Source organism: Felis catus, chromosome F1 (assembly GCF_018350175.1).
Source record: "Felis catus isolate Fca126 chromosome F1, F.catus_Fca126_mat1.0, whole genome shotgun sequence".
NCBI lineage: Eukaryota > Metazoa > Chordata > Mammalia > Carnivora > Felidae > Felis > Felis catus.
Genome location: NC_058384.1, coordinates 34490403 through 34513094, shown reverse-complemented (window position 1 = coordinate 34513094; position 22692 = coordinate 34490403). Strand labels below are relative to the sequence as shown.

General features: G+C 55.0%; 1 protein-coding gene across 1 annotated transcript in view; it reads right to left on the bottom strand.

The window, feature by feature from the left end:
* PLXNA2 (plexin A2) overlaps positions 1–22449 on the bottom strand; it is a 208705-nt gene extending 186256 nt beyond the window's left edge. The window contains 1 exon segment of the mRNA XM_003999337.5: positions 21748–22449. The gene's annotated coding sequence lies outside the window, so the exon portion shown is untranslated.
* Positions 22450–22692: the final 243 nt, after the last annotated feature.

Here is a 22692-nt window from a genome sequence, read left to right as displayed (position 1 = left end):
TGTGTTTCAGGAATCCTGCCAGAGCTCTTGAGCTCCGTTATTCGTTCATATTCTTCCTTTCCATGAGAATAAACATTGCGGGTAGACCCCTGAACCCTGGCTCTCTCTGACCCGGTGAAGCCTGAATCGCGGGAAGGGAATGGATCCACGGTGATCTTCTCTATCATACTATTGCACAAGTCCCAACATAGCTCTCTGCAGCCTGCAGGGAGGCTGGTGGAGGTGCAGAATCCTGGGAGCTATGAACTATGAATGGGAAAACTGGCCCGATGCCTAGAAGGTATGAAGTCATGGGGCAGGAGGAAGAGCCAGGGATTCAAATCCTGCCTGTGTCACCCAGCAGTACTGTGGCATTAATCTTGTTTGGCAACTCCCTGAGCCTGTTTCTTCATCTTAAAATAAAGGGAGCTTGAATTAACCAGTTTGTAAGATCTCTTCTTTCAGGTGAAGTGATACCTTGAGCTGCTTTCCCTTTGCTCCTAGAATGTGTAATTGAGACTGAGGTCCTTCCAGGCTCCCTGGTAAGGCTGCTTAGGCCAGGAGTTCTCACCAGACCACCACAGTGGGCTTTTCCCTCTCGTCCCTCAGTCAGCATCTGCTCTGGGACAGACGGCTCCTAGGACCTGTGATCTGGCAGCCGTGGGCCCTGGTGAGCTGGGGTTAAGAGGAGGCACGATCTGCCGTGCAGGGCTGGCCAGGGGACGCTCACAGTCCACGTTGGGAGTGTGGCTTTCACAAGGACAACAGACTTAACAGCCAAGTTGAGAGCTTCCGTCTCTCTATGCCAAGGCTGGTTATTACCAGGTAGCCATCCCAAAGCGGGGCCCCGCGGGCAAGGATCGAGTCTCCTGTCTGAGTTCAGCAGAAAGCAGAACAGTTGTGCCTCTGGTGACGGGCAGTGTGCTCTAATGGTGAAATGCGTGAGCTCTGAACTCAAGATGCTTGGATTCAAACGGAGCTGACAGCTGTGTAAACCTGGTCAAGGTCCTCAGCCATTCTGTGATGCTATGTCACTATCTACATAACATGGGATTAGTAGCGGCATCTACCTCATCGGATTATTACGATGAAGTCAGTTAACACAGATAAAGCGCTGGGAATGACGTCCAGCCCGTTGGAAATGTTCGAGATACATCAGCCCATGCTATTAATAATTTATTTGTCAATATTTCCAGCTCTTCTTGAACGCCATCATTCCATGATCGGTCTTAGAATGAAGTTTCCATCCTCGGTTTGGTAGAAACCAGTGAGCATGTGCCCATGACTTGGGGACCCTAGCATTTCTTCCCAATCCCAATGTCTGATGTCAACCTCGGGAGTTTTCTCTCCATGATGCCTCCTTCTTCCTGTCACCTCTCTCTCTCTCTCTCCCTCTCTGTTTGTTTCTCTCTCTCTCTCGGTGACTGTTTGTGAAGTCACCTTGCCACATGCATTCTCAAGAGGCGACACTTGCTTATTCTGTCTTCTCCCCAGCCCTAGTCCCAACCAGGATGCGCGCTCTATCAGCCAAGCCCGCGGAGACACCTTACTCAGAGCACTCCTGACGCCAAGGAGAGGCACACTCGCCTCTTTGGGAAGCAAGTGCCACTAAATATTTTATTTGGAGGGCTTGATGACGCCCCCCCCCGCCCCGATCAGGATTCAGGAGGCAGGTGTTGGTGACAGGCAGTCGAGGCATCTAATACCTCCCAGACCCGTTGCTGTCGGTGCCAAGGGCAAAGCAGGGAGGAGATGACAATCAGACACTCGCTGCTCAGCTCAGGGCAGACTCCCTCCTCCCTGCCTCCCTGCCCCGTTGCCTTTTTTGGGACACCTGGGTGCTCACGCCTCTGTGGGCTCACTCCGCCTCCCTTATTGCTGAAGGAGCCAGTGGGAAGAGGGCTTACAGTCGGGATACCTTTTTTTTTTTTTTGCCGAACTGCGTCAACCTTCCTGGTAGAAGATCTCACCCCTGGGACCCCTCTGCAGCAACACCACCGCCGCTATCTCCATTTTACTGGCACGGCCACCACTTTGGGACCACCACATCGGCATCACCGGCATCATCCTGCCCGTGACATCGTTCCTAACAATAATGGCAAAAGGTGCCCGTAATTACAACTGCACCGAGCAGGTGGCTCACACAGCCAGGGTGGGGACAGAGAGAAGGTACACGTGGCAATGAAGGCCGTGCAGTCAGAGAAGGAGTCAGCCGCTGTTCCCGGGCTGCCCTTCCAGCTCATTCCTCGCCCGCGGCAGAGCGAAGTCCGTCCTCTCCCTTCTGAGGAGGAGGGCCCGACACGCTGGGAGCGGGGCCTGTGCTAAAGGGGATTGTAAGATTGCTTCAATCCACTACTTTTCTTTCTTCTCCTTCTTCGTCTTTTTTAACAAAGAAACAAAAGCCCACGGAAAGAAGACAAATTGTCCACTGTGACCCCAGATGAGTCAGGGACAGGCTGGACCTGGTGACAGAAAGTCTAGTGCTTCCTCTGCTGCAGGTGAAGGGGTCCTGGGGGTCAGTTGTGTTCTGCCTGGAGACCGCCCAGTTTGGGGGAGAGAAGGTGACTCTACTGGTGGCAGTCCCGTGAGGGGCCGGCCTGAGCCTGGCCTGGGTGAGGAGCGGGTCCACGGGGCAGGCTCAAGGAGGCCAGGGATTGAGGGCCGTGGGGGGTGAGAAAGCCACCGCCCATGGCTCCTTTCTGTGTCGGGAGAATGACCTCTTCTGACCTATTCTAAGCCTCAGCAGTCGTCACATGCAGGAAGGGCACCCACATTGTGACTTGGGGGCTGTGGTGCCCCATGCCACATCCCTCTGGGGGGTAGGCGACCTCACAGACGGGTCAGATGTAGTCTCAGCCCAGGAAGCCCCTTCTTCCCAAAGAGAACTGCAGCAGGAGAGACTGAAGTTAGATATTCAGGGGGACATCCCATCTGGAGTGGACTCCTGGGCTTCCTGCCAAGGAGCCTGGACTTTTCTAACAGTGAATTTTCCCCACCGCTGTCCAGGAATACGTTTACCCAGAGGCAGGGGACTGGTCCCAGTGACCTCAGAAGGCTCCTTTGGGTTTAAGACTTCTATGAATTCAGGTCTATGAAGATAAAAGGTCTACATGTGAGATTCTGGGGCCCTGGCTCGTTCCCTGTGGCGGAACGATCTTGAGGGACCCGTCATAATGTCATCCGCAGTCATACATGCAAACATCCTGAGCGTCTCTCTGTCTAACACGGACCTCGGAGGTAGTCCAGGCACGTTGGGTAGCCCAAGGTGAGCGAGAGGGCGAGCGCAAAGGCCCCGGGTAATGCCGACAGCTGAAAGGCCTCAATTAGAGTAAAAGGAGCTATCTGGTATTTAAATAATTATTAGATTGAAGGAATAATCATGGGTTTGGGCTGATTTTTTCCCCACTGTCACCCTGATGGCGTCTATAATATTATTATTCAAATGCCCATGATTCTCATTGAGGAGAGACCCAGAGAGAGAGGAGAGAGTGGGGGAGGGGGCGGGGAACATGGAGGGGCGGGAGGGAGGCTCATTTAATCTCCATGTGACAGGGCTGCAGGAGGTACGATTAGTCTTTTTCTTATTTCAGCTGTCACTCATGCACAGACACCGAAGATTGTTATTAGCGTATTTTATGCACGCGATTTAAAGGGAAAAGGTGGGGGGGGGGGTTGTGGGGGAGAGGGAGAATTTCCTACAGAAAATAAAGGGACCAAAGGAACAATTTAGATGTCACTGCTATACCAGCTGCATTTGCTTCATTAATCGAATGTCATTTTTTCCCCAGACTCTGTGCCGTTATGTGCGGCAAAGTGGCTACATCTCGCCCCAGAGCGAGAGGAACAAAGTGAGGGAGAAAACGGGCCTCTGCCTACATGCCCTCCTGGCATCCTTCCCTGAGAAGGTGAAATCGATGATACTGTGGCCCTCCCCTGGGCGTGAAGACGACTTTTGGTGACGGTTTCTATCCAGCCACCTTCTCGCACTGTGAGAGGGGAGATGCCCTACCAGTCAGTGTGGGGGACTCCTGTCACAGGTGGGGAAGCCAGGGCCAACGTCCGAGAACCAAGGAGTAAGAGAAGGAAATCCGAGGAGGCTCTACCACTCCCCATCAGCGGTGCGAGAGGAACCCATATTCCGGGCAGTGAGGCAGTGAGGCTTGGTGACCAGAGCTGTGGGTGGTTCTCCGCTCTGGATCCCACATGACGACGTGACGGCCATGGACCCTACGTCTCAGATGTCACAGCGGGCAGAGGGAGAGTGATGGGGCAGAGTGCAGACCCTGGGGGTGCTGGCAAGAAAGGCGGGCAGGCAGGCGTCGGGGATTCAATCACGAACCCCCCAAATTTGTCTATCCAAGTCCTGACCTCCAGTTATGTGACTGTATTTGGAGACGGTGACTTTATAGACGTAATTAAATGAAAATGAGGTCATTAGGTTGGGCCCTAATCCAAATGCCTGGTGTCCTTACAGAAAGGGGAGACTTGGACACAGAGGCCGACAGGCACAGAGGAAGGATCGAGTGGAGAGACACGGAGAGAAGACGGCCAGCGATGGGGCAGGGAGAACGTCCTGGAACAGACCCTTCCCTCATGGCCCTTGGAAGGAGCCAGCCTTGCAGACATCTTGCCTTGTAGCCTCCGGAACTGTGAGCCAACACATTTCTGCTGCTGCGGCCACCCAGTCCGGGGCACTTGGTCACAGCAGCCCTAGCCAGCGAACACAGCAGGGGGTGGAAAAGATACTCTACAATCTTGGCTCAGGGGGGGTCGTTCTTGTAAAGAAAATGGGCGTGCGTGCGCGCGTTTGCAGAAGCCATCGCAGGGCCGAGGCATCAGAGACATCGGGTCCTTCACATCTGTGTGGGAACTGAGGGCAGCAAGGGTGCACACCCTTTCACCCGGAGAACTCCGCGGCGCTGCCTTTCACTGCTGTACCACCAGCGGGGGCAGAATCGGCATTTGCCATGTCTCACCAGTCCGGCTCTTCCTGCAGCGTGTTTCCTATCCCGTCTGCTTGCTCCCGCCGGGGACAGTTGGTATGTCACCTGCAGGCCCCCAGAGCCCTATGGGAGAAGCTGGGACTCCCTCCACCCCACCCCGGCTCTTCCTCCGGCCCCGCCCCCGGGGAACCACTGCCTTTTCATACCAGGCAAGGGTTTTCTGTCGCTTTTTTTTTTTTCCCAGCTCTCCCAGTGGGCTCTGATGGGGCCCTGGAAACCACACCAGCTCTCCCAGGGCCTTAGCAAAACATGCAGTGTTTGTCCTGTCCCCTCACAGGCTGTAAAAGCTTGGAGTTGTCTCCCTGAATTATGAAGGGTTCCAAAGACGCACACTCACTTGAGGGGTGGCGGAGGGGAGGGGGCCTGGCTCCTTTCTGGGGCACTGCCTGGCTGGCTTTGCAAAGTCAAAACAAGATTCATTACCCTGGGGCCGGGAGCAGGGAGATACACCGCCTGACCCCGCAGACCTGCCCCATATGTCATGGGCCTGTCAGAAAGCTCCCAGAATTCCCTTTATTATCTAAAGGTCGCCACCCGGGCAGCGCTGAGAGAGCCCATGGTCTAAACTAAACTACAGGAGCAATCAATTTCAAGCAGCTGTCTTCCCCGCCACCCCTTCCCCCTCCCCTCCCCCTTCCGTGGGCTCTGCCCTCTTCAACCCCCTCTGGGGGATGGCCAGGGAGGAACACGCCTTGCCATGGCCACCTCACCCCTGGGGCAGAAAGAATTTCTGAGAATTAGCAGGACTCTGAGCATCAGGCCCCGGAGCAAGACTGCCCTCTGCACTGCGTGGGGCCTAGAAAGGTCACCCCGCTTTCCCCCTGACTCTAAGCCGGACCCTGCTTCAACCATCGTAGAAGTGGGGTTACTGTTCTGGTCAACGTTATGGGCTTAAAGGATAGAAAAAGGACTTCTCAGGCTCCTTCCAAAGGCAGACTAGGCATAAAAGGGGGGCTACGGCTTTGCTAAGTCGAGTCAGATTCATACTAGGAGACTTCATAACCTGAGGGCCATGAGTTTCATAAAACAGCAAGTGCCATTTGTTTTCTATAACAATAATAATAAAAGGGGGCTAACGTTATTATTAGCGTTTATCACCCACTTGCTACGTGGCACCCTGTGCTAGATCCTTTCCATATGCGGTGGAGAATTCTGTGATTATCTTTCAAGATGGGTATTATCCTACCCATTTCACAGATGAAAAACCTGAATCTCAGGAAGGATGACTAACTAGGCCAGTGTCATTTTGCTAGGAAGCAGGACTTTCTGATGCCCATGTTGTCCTCACCCTTACACCCTGCCTACCTATTTAGATGTTACTTTTTTGCCCAAACCCTCTTATCGCTGGTCTGGGAAAAAAAAAAAAAAATCAGTAGAATGATCAGTAAGATCGGGCAAGTACTTTATTTTAAAGGTCAAAACCTGATGCTCCCATTTTATTTCGGTAATGGAGCAGGCTGGGGTAGGGCGGCCCGGGTCGAGTTATCGGTTACAAGGTGGATTCTGGGGCTGTTTTGTGGCAAGAGGTTTGCTAGCTGGCGAACTCTCTTTTCAGGGGCATTTCAAATGACCTTTCCAAGAAGCCTGGAGATGTGTCTCCTACCTTCTCGCCCCATCCTTACTGTAGGCAGGAGAGCCACAAACTCTGAGGTTGAAATGGGGCAGGAGAGCAGGACACAGGGTAGAAAGTGCCTGACTAAATTGTTAAATAAATTACAGTTACTCCATATAATGGCATATTATGCTGCCATTAACCGTAATGTTTTCAAAGAATAATGACACAGCTCCGATTCACAGCAGTGGGAGGGAAAGGGAGAGAAAAGGAGAGGGAAGAAAAAATCCAAACAAAACCCCAGGCATTCATCTCAGCTCTCAGGCAATGGATTGGCCCTCAATCCCACTTACTTTCTCCATAAATTGCCCAGTCGTTCTCCTCTTGAAGGAAAACTGTAATGGCCCACCCCCACCCTGCCCGAGTCCCTGGCACTTTCTGCTTCTCCTGCAGAAGCCCCTGCCTCTGTCCTCCCTGGTGGCTCCCAAGGCCGGCCACGGAAGTGCTCTAGAAACAGGGAGCTCTCCCCATCATTGCTGCTTCACCCTCGCGGCAGGAAAAGGAGCCATTCGTGCCAGAGCGAGATGCATTTTTTAATACTGTCCTTTCCCAAAACTCAGGCTTCCCCAAAGTTCGAGAGTGGGCCTCCTGACCAGCAAGCCTGGGGGCGTCTCCCCGAAAAAGGCACATGTAAGACTGTCCCGGAGACTATTTGCAGAGACGGACCCTGGAAGCCACTGGCAGCTAATTCAGCCACAGACACCCTGCCCAGTGTGCCTCGTGCCTCAAATTCCTTGTCTCACTTTGCCAGGCACGTGGCCAGAGTGTGACATCCACCCATGGAAACCCCTTCGGTTGCCCAGAGGGGCTGGAGGCTGGACGGCCAAGCACCCAAGTTCAAGTTCTCCTCAAGCTGGCTCTTCTTTGTCCAGCTTCCCTTTCCACCTCTCCCAAAGGCACTCCACTCCCAACAAACTGGTTCACGTGTGGAGTCCCCAGGACACCTTGCAGAATTTCACCTCTGCAGCTGCCTCTACCTGTCTCCACTTTCTTCTTTGCCTATCCAAACCCCGTCCATCCTTGAAAGCTTCAGGAAACCTCTAGGACCTCCCTGCCCCAATCGCCTATCTCTCCTCCAAAGTCATTCAGCAACTGTTGTTTTTAGCACACACTGCATTGCCAGGGTGGCTCTCTCGCTACGCGACTGTGTCCTATCCATCGAATCAGAGGCTCTTGGAGTGCAGGCATAATCCCTCGTGCTCTTCAGCATCTCGTGCAGGGGTAGCAGGATGCCTTTCCCTCCATTCTGTGCTCAGTCTGAATCACGGAGCGCAGGGGAGAGGGGAGACGGGGATGCCCCTTTGCTTTTCTCAGTGACTAGTCTGCGCTTAGACATGGTGTGGACTAACACACGGGGCTCAACCATTTGTCATAACGGGTGGAGGTAGTGAGGAAGGGAGCAAACTGTTCGGGAAGGACCCTGGCTGGCGTTCATCTTGAACCCGCTGGGGAAAGAGCAAGTGTCACTGGGAGGTGAATGAGGTGGGGAGAAGGATGAAGAAGGATCAGCTGGGGTGTGTGGGGGGGCGGGGGGGGGGCGCCAGCTCTGCCGGTGAAGAATGCACAGCACAGGATGCACAACTTTTCATGCAGGAAAAGTCTTGGCAAGAGGGCTCCAAAGCCACAACCTGCACGAGTTCACAGATCACACGACATGTCTATAATAGTAAGCGGCCGACTGACAGCGAGCGGGATCAAGAGCAGAGTGGGGTGGGCTGCGATTCCCCTAGGGAGGCTTCAGAACAGGGTTCTTCCGTCAGGGGGTCAAGCTCACTGCAGTGCATGTAGCCAGGCAGCAGGTGCAGAGAGGAGACCTGGACTTCCTAGTTCGGTGACCTTGAACGTGTTATTTAACCTTTTGGAGCCTCCATCTGCTGAAGGACACCTCACAGGGTTGTTGGTGAGGCTCAACGAGATTATGAATGTGAAAGCGTTCTGCTAACCCCACAAGCTTTGAATAAACATCAATTACTCTGGTTTCTGTTTTTGGAGAAACACTGTGCAAGGACGCCACCTGCTCGGCAGCAAGGGCTGCCCTGTGTGTGCTGGGGATGAAGGCTGGAGGCTCCGTTTCAGCCAGGTGATTCTTATGCCGCGGAAGCTCCTGAGGGTCCTGGCCTCTCGGGAGGAAGTGGGTGTCGCGGGTCCCTGTAGCCCTTCTCCCCAGTGCCCTGAGCCCCAGGCTTTCAACCTCAACCTCCACTTCCTCCCACCTTGAGGGTGATTTAAGGGCCACTTCTGCTGCTCTTGGTGATTCATCCAGGTGCCCTTGGCAGGAAAGAGGGAGGGAAGGAGGAGAGAGGAAAGCTGGCCCATAGGAGGAGGAGGAGGAGACGATGCTGAAGACAGTCCCTGAGCTGGAGCTCCGCGTTCTCCGGGCTCTTTCCAGACCGGCTCTGGCCAGCATGTAGGGTGAAACTCCCCTCCCCGATCCTCCCCCGCATCTCCTCCTCTCCAGTGCTTTTCTGAACTGACAGCCCGCCTTCGAATACAAAGTTGTAACTCCTTTTTAAGGGGAAGCTTCTTAAGCAGGCTGGGTCCCCACCCTGTACCTTCCCACCTTCTGTTTCTATTATTTTCCTCTCTTTGTCTGAGACGCTGAGCTCCTGCAGAAAAGATCCTGAGCTGCCAGGCAGCCTCTCTTAAGTAACAGGCACATTCACACTCATGCACAACCGAGCAGGGGAAGTGCTCTGGAGCCGGATAAAAGGGAGCCATGTAGGGCTGGGAGGTGGTTGGCATTCCCGAAAGAGATCTGTCTGCTTACGGGGCTTGTCTGAGCTGAGATGCACAAGCACGCGGTCTGCAGGACCCTTAACACCTGGAGTGGCATTAAGCCCCTTGATGAGTAGACACGGGAAAAGAGAGACTTCCTGAGACCTTTGCAGTCCTATCAGCTCGGGACATCGAGGACCCCCGCTCTAACTTTGAGGGAAAGTGAAGTGCACGATTATCAGAGAGGCTGACGCGGGGAGAAGAATGTGCTGGAGGGAAAGCAGGGGGAATGCAGGCTGGTGCAGCGCTGGGGGACCTGGGGCAGGAGATGAAAAGAACTCCCTGAGTGAGAATCTGGCCCGGATGATGAATGGGGTGTGAGAGAGGAGCCTGGAAAAGGGTAAACAGCCAGGAGGGAAGCAGGGGGGAGGGAGGGGTGAGGAGAAAGAATGTTGAGGTCAAAGAGCAGAGAAAATGCTCTTGGAGTGATTGATTCAAGATCCAACATGTTGCACACCCGGATGGGTGCACACGTGCACACGGGTGTGCTTGCGGGTGCGCTTGGCCACCGCCTCTCGTCGCGTGCCCCTGCCAAGGGGTGAGCAAGTCTGTTTCTCTACCAGACCCATCTTGTGCCCTCTGGAAATCCTTTCGTCTGCTGTTTAGTTCTCAGGACCCGGTTCCCCCCTCCCCCATAATGCAAACAGCCATGTGTGCAGTGATTTGAGGGTTCATCGAGCATTTCCCATATGCTATGTCATTAACCTACCCCTCCCGCAGCCTGTGAGGGACAGCGGCCACAGCAGGACCCCCTCACAGGTGAGAAGACAGGTATATCTGGGGTGGAATATTTTGGCAAAGGTACTAGATGTGTTGAGGGGGGGACTTCGGGCTCCCGGGGTCAAACATGTCACCCTGCTGCCTGGGGTTGGAGGCAGGAGCCACCAGCTGAGATCTCCAAGGAGAGATCACCTACTCCAGGGATCGCTCTCTGCCTCCAGGTGGGCAAGACTCTGGTCATCCTCAGGGATGTGCTGCGGAATGGGGGGTGGGGCATCAGGAGCCCAACTCACGCTTGAGTTCTTGGGGACCCACCCCCATGAAAGAGGAAAAGGCTTGGTGGGGGGCATCTGGCCATCCACACAAAGCCATTTGGCTCCCCCTCGGTCCTGGCTGGTGGGAAGGCACAGGGTAGAGAACCCCCAGGGCTGGTGCAGGTGGTGGCTGATGGCAAGATTCCAGAAGCAGGGCTTTGTAAGGGGAGTAGCTGGGGGCCCCCTATCTGCTCGTATCTGTGGGGCAGAGAATTAGCTGCCGCCTCCCCCTCTGAAGACCAGCACGTTTCCCGCATCCCCGCAGCCAGCCCAAGGACAAAGGCATCTCCTGCCCCCTGTGGGACTGCTCTCCTACCCACCCACCCTCTCCTAGGTCTCTCCCCTGGCCCTCTGCTGCTCTGCAATTCCCAGCCCTGGCAGATCACTGATTAATTCAGGGCTGTTTAATAACCCTTCCATTTCGATGAAACAAGCTGTCTTGTTTTCTTTATTTTTAACACAGACTTTCGTTTCTTCGCTAAGCATCGTACTGTCATTTAAATTTCTCTGTCTCCAACCAAGCTGATAATAGACTGGAGTGAGCAGCTGTTTCCGTCCCGCTTATGACAACGATTAGAAGTCGGAGCTGTGCAGGCAGAGAGCTGACCAAGACTCGCTTCCCACCGGTCTGCCCCTGCTTGGAGACGGAGTACTCATTTGAACGTGATTACGGAGAATTCTGGCTCCAGGGGAGACCAGGGCTTAGCCCAGCCTAGCCTTCCCGGCACCCTGCTCTGAGGGGAGTCGTGGGGGCGAAGGAGTGAGAACCAGACTGATTTACTATGGAAGGAAGGCCAGCAGCTCCGGGTCGTTCTCACGAGCCCGGGGCCAGGGCCAACAGTCAACTTCACTTCCAATGGAGCCTCTTCCTCCATCGTATTTACTGAGCAGCAAACAGGGACTCCAGTGGGTGGGGATCTCAGCCGTCACCCATTATACCTTTCTGCTCCACAGAGGAATCCCTTCTGGAGACCTGGCTGTCACCTTCCAACCTCTGTTTAAATTCCCTAAATGAAGTAGGGCTCATCCCCTCCCTCGGCGGCCCCTTCCGGGTCAGATGGCTCTGGTTAATCTCCCTCTCCGCCGCCCTCCTGCAATACTTACACTCAACCTGTCTGAGCGTCATTTATTTGCATCCCTCTGCCTCTCTTGCCATATTGCAAGCCTGTCAAGAGCCCGGACGGCGACATTCCTCCCATTACTCTTGGCACGTGGTAGATATTCAATAAATGCATGTTCCAATCAAATTAAATCATATTGCAATAACTTCAGTCTCTGCAAGTAATGTACCTTTCTTCTACCTGGGCAGGCTTCTGGCGAAGCTTCCCGTCTTTCTCTAACCTGGACGGGCATTCTGCCTCTCCCTGTCCGGAGGTTCTAAATGGCTGCTTCCCGGGGCCAGGACCCTGCTTTTTCCTCCAGGCCCTGAGGGACCACACAGCTGGGGAAAAGCTTGGCCAACAAAGCTGTGGGCATGCGGTGGGAGCCAATCAGGTGGCCTGGACCAGGGCCTCTGGATCCCAGTTCCCCCTGTGCGTTGGCCGTGGCTGCCTGAGAAAGCTCACAGGTGCAGGGTACACAAACTCTGGCCGGCCTGACGCTCCCCGGCCGCGTCCCAGCCAGCACAGTCTGCGGGCAGCTGCTTTGGTCATTGTCTCACCCTCTTCAAGTTGTCAATGCTGAGTCTATAGAGACTGAGACACAAACAGTGCCCACAGTGCCTCTCGGGGAGGGAGGGGCGGCTCGGCCTTGCCAGAGCCATTGACTGTGCAAATAGCAAGGCTTGCGGTGGATGGAAGAAAGCCGGTCGGAGCCACCGAAGAGAGGGGGGCCTTTCTACATACACCACATGGCGCAGCACCGCGGAGAGGTGGTCCGGGTGTCCTGGGGCCCGAGGACCAGCAGAGGAGGGCAGACGTGGGTCCTCAGGGACTAGAGCTGCACCGTGAGGCACCCGCCTGCTCCCACCCAAGACAGAGTGGGGAGGTCGCAGGGCACAGCTGGGGACTGAGAGACGGGAAGAGGACGTGGCTAAGCAGGCAGTTCAAGAGTGCTGGGGTGGGCTGGGACAGAGGAGCCCCCACGAACGTGCAGGCCAGTGGAAGGCCACTCGCTGTGTGCCTCAGGGCAATCTACTCACCCAGTGTGGACTCGGGCATCCCACCTATGACGTGAGCCTGGGTGAAAGCTATCAAAGGCTCAGAAGCGTTTCTCAGGCATTCTACACAGAACACCCATTTCTATTGTCATTCAAGCTGTGTTCTCCAAAGTGATTTAGAGAAGAAAATCTAGGGGCTTTGTCGGACTCACTTTCCACAGCAGGCTCCTGGACAGGGCTGTCAACGCACAGGACCCTGTCCTCTTAGAGCCGTCCTCCCGTGCTCTGCGCTTCCAACGAGGGCCACGGCTCCTTGTGCCTCGGCTGGATGTAGGGGAACTTCTTGGGCTAGGAAAAGACAGCCGATGTATCTCAGCAGACACCCTGCTGCTTTGTCCAGTGATCAGCACCAGCCAAGGATCTAATCCCTGAGGCTCATGGTCCAGCTTGGGCTCTGGGTCCCCGCTCCCGCCAGGGTCCTTCATACTGAGTCTGTCCCACGACGGGACGGACTGTCCCTTGCATGCAGGAGAGACGTAAACCTCATTGCAGGCAGGTGGCCAGGGGCCCATGAGATCTCCCCTTGTCCTGCCATGGGAGGCTGACGCCCAGAAAAATGCCAACTTACCAGTTCTATGATACTATCAGTTCTACTCTTAAAGCTGCAGGCACCAAAACCCCAGCAGTAGCAAATTCAGAATTCAAATTCCAGCCCCACTGGTTAAATGTTAACCATGAGCCATACACGTGGCTTGCCTGTCAGTTTCCAGTCTCCATTGAGTCTTTTAACTACTTTTATATAGAAGAACCTTTAGCATATACATTTTCTTTAAATAAAATCTTATTTGCTCAGAAAGTTCCAAACAAATTCAGAGAGAGAGAGAGAGGGAGGGAAGAAAAATGTCCCCAGCTTGGCTTTATTCCTGCTCTAAATTTTAGAATAGTTTCGCACATTTGCAACAACTGTCATTTTTCCAAATCCCCTCACCATCTTCCTATGCCTGGCTCCAGAAACAAAGGCAAATGGGGGTGCTTGGATAGTCATGAAAAGCGCTTATTTCCGCCATACAAATGGAGAAACTGAGGTGCAGGGTAAGGGGCAGGAGCCAATTCTCCGAGAGTTTCCTGTGTCTCTCCTTGCCTCCCTCCTGTAATCAGAGAGCAAATGGTGGGTGGGCCCCAGTGGGCAGGTGAGAAATCTTATAGGAGGAGGGAAAAGTGACAAGTGTGAAGGAAGGCCCTTTGTTCCTGTGCATCAGGACCTTCTTCCGACACCAGATCCTTCCTGGCCATCTGTTCCGACACCCCTCTCGGTAGGGTCCAAACCTCCTCTGCAAGGGTGCCAGGTGTGGCTTCCCCATGTCACGTGCAGTTCGCAACATTTTCCTCAGTGTCTCCCAGAGGGGTTCTCCGGCCCGGAGAAGTGAAGGGCTCCGCACCCTGGGGGGTCACTCTTAGTGGGGTGGCGGGCTTGAATTTTGTTTACTTCTAGAGAAAACTCAGAGGAGTGTTTGCCCAACAGAAACCCCGGTGGTGTGGGGTTTAATTCCACAGGATGTCAAAGGACTTGTCGGGAAAGTCTAGGTGGCTGGGGTGAGGGTGGGGGTCAGTCTTGTCAGGTGACTGTGAAATCCTGACCGCCTCTCTCTTGGAACAGGCTGCTACCCGCCAACACGGAGCGGAGACCAGGTAAGGCTCGCTGACCCAGGAGAGGGTTCTCGGGTCTGGGGACAGGGAGGGAGCCTGGTCTTCCCGTCAGGCTTTGACCAAGGCTCCTGCTGGGGACCCTGAAGTTGAGGAAGCAGGCTCTTCTCCCTCAGGTATCTCTGTTGCTTGGGAGAAAAAAAAAATGGGAAGCCTGGGGAGCAGTCAAGGGAGGTAGGAGGTCAGAGGCCAACGTAATATTTACCCAGCCCAGCCGAGGGCTTTCGCTTTTATGAAGCAGGAAACCACTTCAAAGCAGCAACATCCCCTCTTGTCACTTCTGTCTGCTCTCTGGTCCCCCTGCCTTTACAGGGCAGGCAGGCTTTTTTGTTTTTTGTGGGGTGTTTTGTTTTGTTTTGTTTTGACCTCCTTTTCCTCTCCTCCTGAACCTTCCCTCTCTCCCTTAACGGGAGGAACATCTGCTTTGCCTCCGGCTCAGAGAAGTTCAACGGCGTGTCCAGAGTTCCAGAGCAGTGACACTCGGGTTCCGCTGACATTCTCAGCCCGTCTTGTCCCTGGATTACTCGTTCCCTCTGAGACTGAGCGGTCTACGACTTTGGGACATGGGGCAGGTACTGGGGTTAGTTCTGAAAACCCCCTTCCTCAACCAGAGCTGAAAGTAGAAACTGATGACAGAAAAATACCACAGGCACTAGGGTCTAGGGGTTCTTTACATTTGGGGGGGCTGGGGGGAGCTGTCATAAACTCCTCTCTTCATACACACACACATCATATACACATACAAATACATATATATGTTTACATATGCATACCTAGATCAAAGGCCTCTTAGAACCCAAGTACGCCCCCTTGTTCCCTCCATCCCAGTTCAGGGTCTGCTCACCCCAGATCTTACGCGAACAATTTTAAGGTGCAAGGAGACCACAACCTTCCAACACAGGACTGGATAAAGTTTTTACTTAGAGCCGAAATCTCCTTTTAACCACCTTTCATTTATCCTCCCTGATTTCTTTCTGGACAGAAACCTTAAAAGAGACGGGCTCTTCCTCCAGGTAGCCAACAGGCCAGAGATGGCTCTCTTGCCCAGCCGAGGTGGAGGGATAAAATCCGAGTTTTTTCCGCTGGGGTCTGATCCGCTTAATGAGTTCATTCAGGCAAGAGTGGGCGAGGGAACAGCAGGATTCTGGACACTTACATGTGAATACCGATGAGTAATAACATTTCCTGATGAACCACAGCGGCATCATGCTGCCAGCTCTAGAGGCAGGAAAGGGCTGCAATTTGCATAGAATGCAAGGTGAAAACCCCTTGGGAGTGTGGGGCCTCCGAGATCATGCTCTCGGATGTTGACTAACAGAAAACTACGGCCTTGTCAGTTTTAAAATCCGTGGAGGAGAATGAGGGGTAGTTCTGAGCAGCTGAGGAATGACAGAATGTCAGACAGTCATGCTTGACAGGAAACCACAGTTCTCAGGGACGTGAGTCTCTCCTGGAAATCTGCACCTTCCACGGACTGGAGCCAAAGCTTCCACCACGGGCGTCTGTGCCTTCACTTCCCCTGATGCGCCCTCCACCCCCGCCCCTGCCGCGCTCTTAACTCCATCCTGACTTATACTGAAGTTTCCTTGGAGGGTACTTGGCTTATGTTCATTCCCCCTCCCCGCAGGATACTGTTTCTAGAAGGGAGGATCTATTACTTTTTCATACTTGATGGTACTACATTCCTACCACTGCACAAGTGACAGATTTCTATTTGTTTAAGCGTAAATGGATTCCAATTCCTGCTTTCGGTGTCCTCCTATTTGGTTCAGTGCAAGGGCGAGACTGGTGGCATAACAATTCAAAAACCAAGGCTAAAGTTGGAGGGGTTCTCCCGGGGTTCTCTCTCACCCCCTCCCATCCCCCATCCCCAAACAAGCCAGAGGGAAGGGAGGGTGCTTAAACATAGGAAGAGATAACCTGGGAGGTGAGCTCCCTGACCACGCAGAAGAGTGCTGGAGGTACCTCTGTCCGAAGCCTCCTTCCTCTCTCCCTCTCCCTCTCTCTCTCTCTCTCTCTCTCTCTCTCACTCTTGCTCAGCTTCAGAGAGAATGTTGTTGTGGGGGGCACAGAGGAAAGAGGTTCATTCAAGGGCTAGTAATGCTGAGCCCCAGGATCCCTCCAACCCCTCCCTTCTCAAAGACAAGTTGAACTTTCTGAGGGCAACTCCATTGCCTTTTATCTCTCATACTGAAGGTAATTTTAGCCAAGGAAAAGCAGGATTAAACTTTCATAACCTGATACATTTATCTGGTTTTTCTTTTTTCTTTTCTCTCTCCTCCCTTCCCTCCCTCTGCTTTGACCCCAGATAAACAGAAGCCAATGGGAAGCCCAGATGAAATATCAGAGGTATCAGATCTGAAGAGATGCTACTTCCTGGCCCTCTGCCCATCCTCCAACTTCAATATCTTTCCATACTCCTGTTAGACAGTTATTATCTCAAAGCCTCTGGACTCTGCTCCCTCTCCATACTGTCCTCTGCTGAAATGAAAGGGGGGGGGGATTATGGTTCAGAGAAAGGTTCCCACCGAGAACATGAAGACCAAGTTTAAATCAGCGATACGACATTGACATGCGTTCAGTTCCTGAAAAGTCTTTTTAAAAAAAGTCTCCTCAAGGAGCATCTGTAAGGATCTCGAAAATCCACACTTAGGGAGCTGGAAGAAGGATGGGGGGGGACTTTGGGAGGGGGGTGGGAAAGGCAGGTGAAGGCTTGGGCCAAGAATTCTGCTGATAAAGAAAGGCAAGAGCCTCTTGTCGGCAAGCCAGCAGACAGGACTGCCTGCTAACTTGAGAGGGCATCCCCTTCCCCTGCCCGCCCCCCCCCCCTCCACCGACACACCTTGTGGGCCAGATCTCTCCCTTGCTGCACACAGTGATGGGCCGCCTCCACGTAATGATGGTGGCCCAGAGGTCCCACTGGCAATAGGACCCTACCAGCTGTAGTCTCTGGGTAGTGACAGCTGGGAGTCTCTAATATATCTAATTTTTTTCTTCTCAAAAAAAAAAAAAAAAAAGAAAGAAAAGAAAAAGAAAGAAAAGAAAGGCACAAAAACCACTATTTAGGGCCAAGCCTGGTTTTCAAGAGCCCCCTCTAGTGGATATAACCTGCTACTTCAGCTTCCCATGGCTGCCCAGACCGAGCCTCCCCTTGCCTGGGAAGACAGAAGAAATCTCTTCTGCCTTGACTGGAGGGGTCTTTCCCACTTGTTTTGTGTGTTTGCTCTCAGCTCTTGGTGCTCCATTCACACTGTCAGTCTCTCTGTCCTTACCTTCCTGTGCTGTCACCCTGCTTCTCTGTGTATCTGTGACTGTTTCTACACCAGGACTTGGGTCTGTCCCTGTGCACCTGACTCCTGGTCTGCGTGCTTGGTTCATCTGCTGTTTGTTTTGTTTGTTTGTTTGTTTTCCTGAAGTTCAAGACGCCAGGTCTGATGAACTGGAAAAGCTCTGACGTGGCCTGGGATCAAATGGCCTACTCCAAGAGCCCACATAGGGACCCGCCAGCCAGATCCCAGAGGCACTAGGACAGTCCAGTGTTCCTGGAGAACTTGGACAGAAACTACCCCCCCCCCCCCCCCCGACCCCATGCCCCAAGCGAACTTGGGCGGCCCGGGTTGATACATATGCTTGAAACCTTGTATCACCCGAGAGCTCTGGCTTTGGGGTCTTGAGCGGAACCGGTTGGCTCCCCTCCATCAGTTCGCCCCACCATCCCCCCTGCTTCCCGGTCACACACGCGTGCTGCCACACGAACAACAGGGGGATGCCTGGTGAAGGGACAGCTGGCAGGGGGTGGGCAGAGGGTGCCCTTGCCAGGGAAGAGGAGGGGAGAGGGTGGGCGGAGGCCAGGACTGTGCCTCCGGCTGGAGCAGGAAGAGGAGACAGAACAAATGTTCTGCTGAGCCAGAGGGGGTCACAGAACACCTGCCGGGCTCCTGGGCTTCTGAGACCTATCCTTTCCCCCAAGCTGGAGATCTGGCCGGGGCAGGGCAGGGGGTTAATGGTTAACCAACCATAGGAGCAGGGAACTTCTGCACTGCTCAGGCCTGAGCCTTTTCATTCGGCTCTCACCCTCCCTTCCCCCTCTTCCTTGACACTCTTACCCGGTAGGGACCCTGCCCCCCAACAAAGAACTTTCTCGCCTCTATTTCTGCCCTCGAATTCCAGATGGAACAGTGCGGAGCTAGATAAAGAAGTTCCATATGCCCCAGTGCCAGGGAATGGGGCCCCAGAGAGCCCGAGGGCTAAGCCGAGGAGAAAAGGGGTGTCTCGTTCTTACCATCCACCCCTCCCAGGGTGCCTTGGAACCGGCCGTTTGACCCCGGGAAGAACTGCCTTTCTTTTTCTCCACAGGGCTCACCTTTAGAAATGACCAAAAAAGAAGTGGACGCACACCCAGCCTTCATTTACTCTAATCGGGCATGAAATCTTTGTAACTAAGTGAAAAAACTGTTTCCCATAAGGGAATCGGTTCCATTCATCATTGTTGGAACGGAGCATATGTGAAGGGGGAGAAACAGAATATTCACGTCTAATGAATTGATAATAGACTGCCCCTGGGTGAGGGTGGTAGTGATGGGGGTGGGTGTGCAGATAAGCTGCAAAACGACGGCACCTCAGAGCCTGTTTCCAGCAGTTTCCTGGGGACAGTCCTGAATTATTTGTAGTTAACAGGCTGCAACACAATGCTCTCGTCTCTTTATGATCAGAATGGGGTGGGGGGGGTGGGGGGGTTGGCTTGGCTGGGAGCTCCCTACCTCTCCACTTACCATGATAGACAGAAGTATATCTATCGGGCCCCAGTCTGTGTGCGTGGAGACAGCTGTGTGGCAATGCAGAGAGACAGCTGGGGAGTGGGGGGGGGGGGGGGGGGGAGGCTGTGGTTGCTGGGGACAGGAATCGTCTGCCCCCACAACAAAGCTCATATTTTGGGGAGGCAGCTGTAGCAAAGGAGGCAGGCTAGAGACTATGCACCCCCAAATGGTGTAAATATTCCATAGTACCTGACTGAGCTGGGGAGTTTAGCCTGCCGCCAGCCGGCACCTCGTCTATGTAACTGTGTCACCGGTTTCCCCTCCTGCTCGTGGGTTTCCTTGTAACATGCCCATGAAATAAAGATGAACGGACTCATCGCAAGTATTTGCAAATGGGAAAGGGGCCTACTGGAGAAAACCCTTTGAGGGTTTTCTTTTTAACCTCGTTTTAAGCACAGACTCCAGCCTGACAGACAGTGAACTTTTCCATTCAGCACACCTATGGCTTTTGACGGTCAAGTGTGTTGGGGGGTGGATGGTTCCCAGCTCTTTGGGGACGGGGATAGGTGCTCAGCCCAACTCTGAAAGGGGAGTCGCCAGCCTTGCACTGACATGGTTTCTTTTAGGGGACGGATATGGGACAACACCCTTTGCTCTTCATGGGGGCTTGGGTTCAAAGGCCAACCAGCCCCTCTGCCCTGCTCCGGACTGTGGGATACCCCAATCCTCCTGTCCTGTTAAAGAGAAGGGTTTCGGGGGGACTCTCCAGCAGAGGAGACCTTCCGGTACTTTACCCCTTCGGATCCTGCTAATCCTCACCCCCAATGCACATTGCTCCACATGTCATTTCCATTTAACTGCCTTGCAAGCCAATCTGCCCTGTCCTAATGCAATTTGCTGAGGACAGTGAGGGAGCAGAGAGGGCAGCCTGCAGTGCCCTCCCTTTATCAGCGGGTCCCTGAAGAGGGTCGCTGGGCGGACAGAGGGGAAAGGCTCTTTCAGGTAACGCAGGTGGAAGAAGGGACAAGAAAAACAACCTTGCTAAGGCATCTTGACAGATTGCTCTCAGTTTCCTTGGTCCCCTACCCCCTCTCCTCATTCCACTCCCCACCCCCCCCTCCAGACCCCCCAGGCCAAGGAGGAGAGATCACAGGTAATTAGTTCAAAGGGTGCTGTGCGAGGTGAAGGGGAAGTTAATGAATTCTCCTCTCTTGCCGGGAGGTCAGAGGAGAGAGGGCTGCTGCGAGCAACTCCAGGAGCTTTCTGGGGTGATTGCACAAAAGTTGTGCATTTCAATTAGGAATGGCTGAATTCCTCCAGCCACAGCTATCTCTTCCGGGGCTCTGTTGCTCTGTTGAAGGCCCCAGAATCCAAGGCCTGCCCAGAGGGAAGAATGAAGTTTCAAGGTCTGGGAAAGAAGCCCAGCAAGACAGGAGCCTGCTCCTGTGTGGGGAGGGGAGGGCTAAACCTGACTCCTAGTCCTAAAAGCCCAGCCCAGCCCAGATACCTATCTTACTCAGCGGGTCATAGACCCTGTCCACCGTGCTTAGGAATAGCAGGAAGGGAATGAATGGATCTCACAATTTTTGTGGGTTCCTCTGATCTGCCAGGCCCCCAAGCCACTGCCGCGAGCTCCAGCTGGCAGCCCCCCGACTTCAAACTGGTCTTGTCCCTGCTATATCCCTTCCATAGGCGCTTCTGGCATGCCACTGTTACCCTAGGATCTTACATTCCTACAGGAGACCTGATCAGATTCCACTGCCCATTTCATGGGGCTCTCATTCCTAGCCTCTTAACTGACTTAACTGCTTCCAAGTCTTTTACCCACCCCATGCCCCATGATCTATCACTCAGAGCTGAGTTTGAGCAGGCAGCTCCTGCTAAAGCAAGGGTCATGCCAAACAGGTGGACATTTGCCACGGTCCTGGAATGGCAGTTTCTGGCGACTCTCTTCTTGCCCATCCAGACCACGAGTACCATTTATAGAGACTACCTGTGGGATGGAGAAAGAGAGCTAGAATGTTCTAAGATCCCTACATCACTTGTGGGGTGGGGCAAGAAGGAACACTTGGAGGGAAATCTTTTCAAATGGTTTGTAAGGAGCTTTTCCCACCCTGGACAAGCTCCTACCTCAGCCCCCAATCCTCTCGGGCTGCTCAAACCAGAGGATGGTGCCGATGGGTGCTTGACCACGAGGGAGCACGGAGAGGGTCATGGAGCACTTCTCCCCACTCAGTGCCTTGAAATCGCTCCCTGAACCTCGGGGACCCCGCGCACACGATGCATTCCCCTTCCATTCCCGAGTCCCCCCGATCGGAAGGAACAGCCAGCGGCCGCCAGGGACTCTGGCACCAGAGTGAACGCCCCCAAATGGAGCGTTGGCCACAGTGGCCTCGGGCTCCCTTTGCTCCTGCCACCGAGGCCCGCTTTGGGCGCCAGCTCTCGGGACAGCCCCGCCGCCTCCGTGCTCCCGAAAGCCGCAGAGTGCCAGCAGGTGCGTGCCTGAGCCGCGCCGCGGAGCGCCCTCGCCGCCAGGAGCCGGTGGCCGGCGGGGAAGCCAGGGACTGGAGGCGGCGGCTCCGAGTCCGCCCGCACCCGCGCGCACGCCGCGTTCCGGCCCGCGAAAGTGGCCGAGCCCGCGCGGGGACTCGCGCGCCGCAGCCGAGCCCCGGGGCTCGGGCCCGGGACCCCGACCAGGCAGACGGCCGCGGCAGCGGCGCGCGCTCGGGGGAGAGGGGCGGAGGGCGTCGGCGACTCGGAGCGCCCGGCCCCAGGCGCCGCTTACCCAGCTCGGCGACGTCGGTCTGTCCTTCCGCTCTCGGCCCGTCCGCCTCGGCCGCCGGCTGCCGAGGGTGGCGCGCTGCCCCTTTCGCTGCCCGCAGCTCCCAATCACGGGGACGACCAAATCCACATGGAGTCCAAATTCATTAAAATCCACGTCCAGCCGCCAGCCACTTATCTGTATTCCTGAAGTGGCCCCTCGGTCTCCGGTCCGCGCGCCCCTCAGTCCCCCGTCGCCCCGCAGCAGCCCCGCGGCGCGCTGTCGCCGGCTCGCGGGGGGAACCCGGAGGCGCCGAGGGGGCGTGTGGGGGTGGCTGGCGGTGTCTCTCCTGGGGAAGCAGCAGAGCCCCGGCTGCCTTCAGATTTTTCCAGCGCGACTTTACGGGCTCCTCTGACATCAGCAAGCCCGGCGCTTCCTTCCCTTCTTGCTCCCCGGTTCGGTCACAGTCCCATTTCCTCCGGGAACCTGGCTTTCTAGAGCTATTTCGGGGCTGGCTCGGCTCGCTCCGGCGCTCGCGCTCCCCACCGCTCCCCAGCTCGCGGGGTCTCTCTCCCGACCGCTCGCCCTCCCGGCTGACAAATTCCCAGCAACTGCGCTCGGCCACCCTCCCGCTCCAGTCTGGCGCGGACGCCGCTGCGCCCGGCAGCTCCGGCTCCCGCGGTGGCGGCGGCGGTGGCGGCGGCGGCGGCGGCGGCGGCGGCGGCGGCGGCTGAGCCCTCAGCGCCGGCCTCCCTATATTACCATGCAGCTCATTATCATAGAGGCCGCGCGCGTTAACCCTCTCCCTGCCGGCCGCGCCCGCCGGGCCGGGGCCGCGCCCGCCGCTGGCACCGCCGCGCCCGCCAGCCCCCCGCCCCACCCCACCCCCACCGCCGCCCCTGCCCCCGCCCGCCGGGACTGCCTCCTCCTCCTCCAGCTGTCAACAAAGGAGAATCAGGTTTGGCGCGG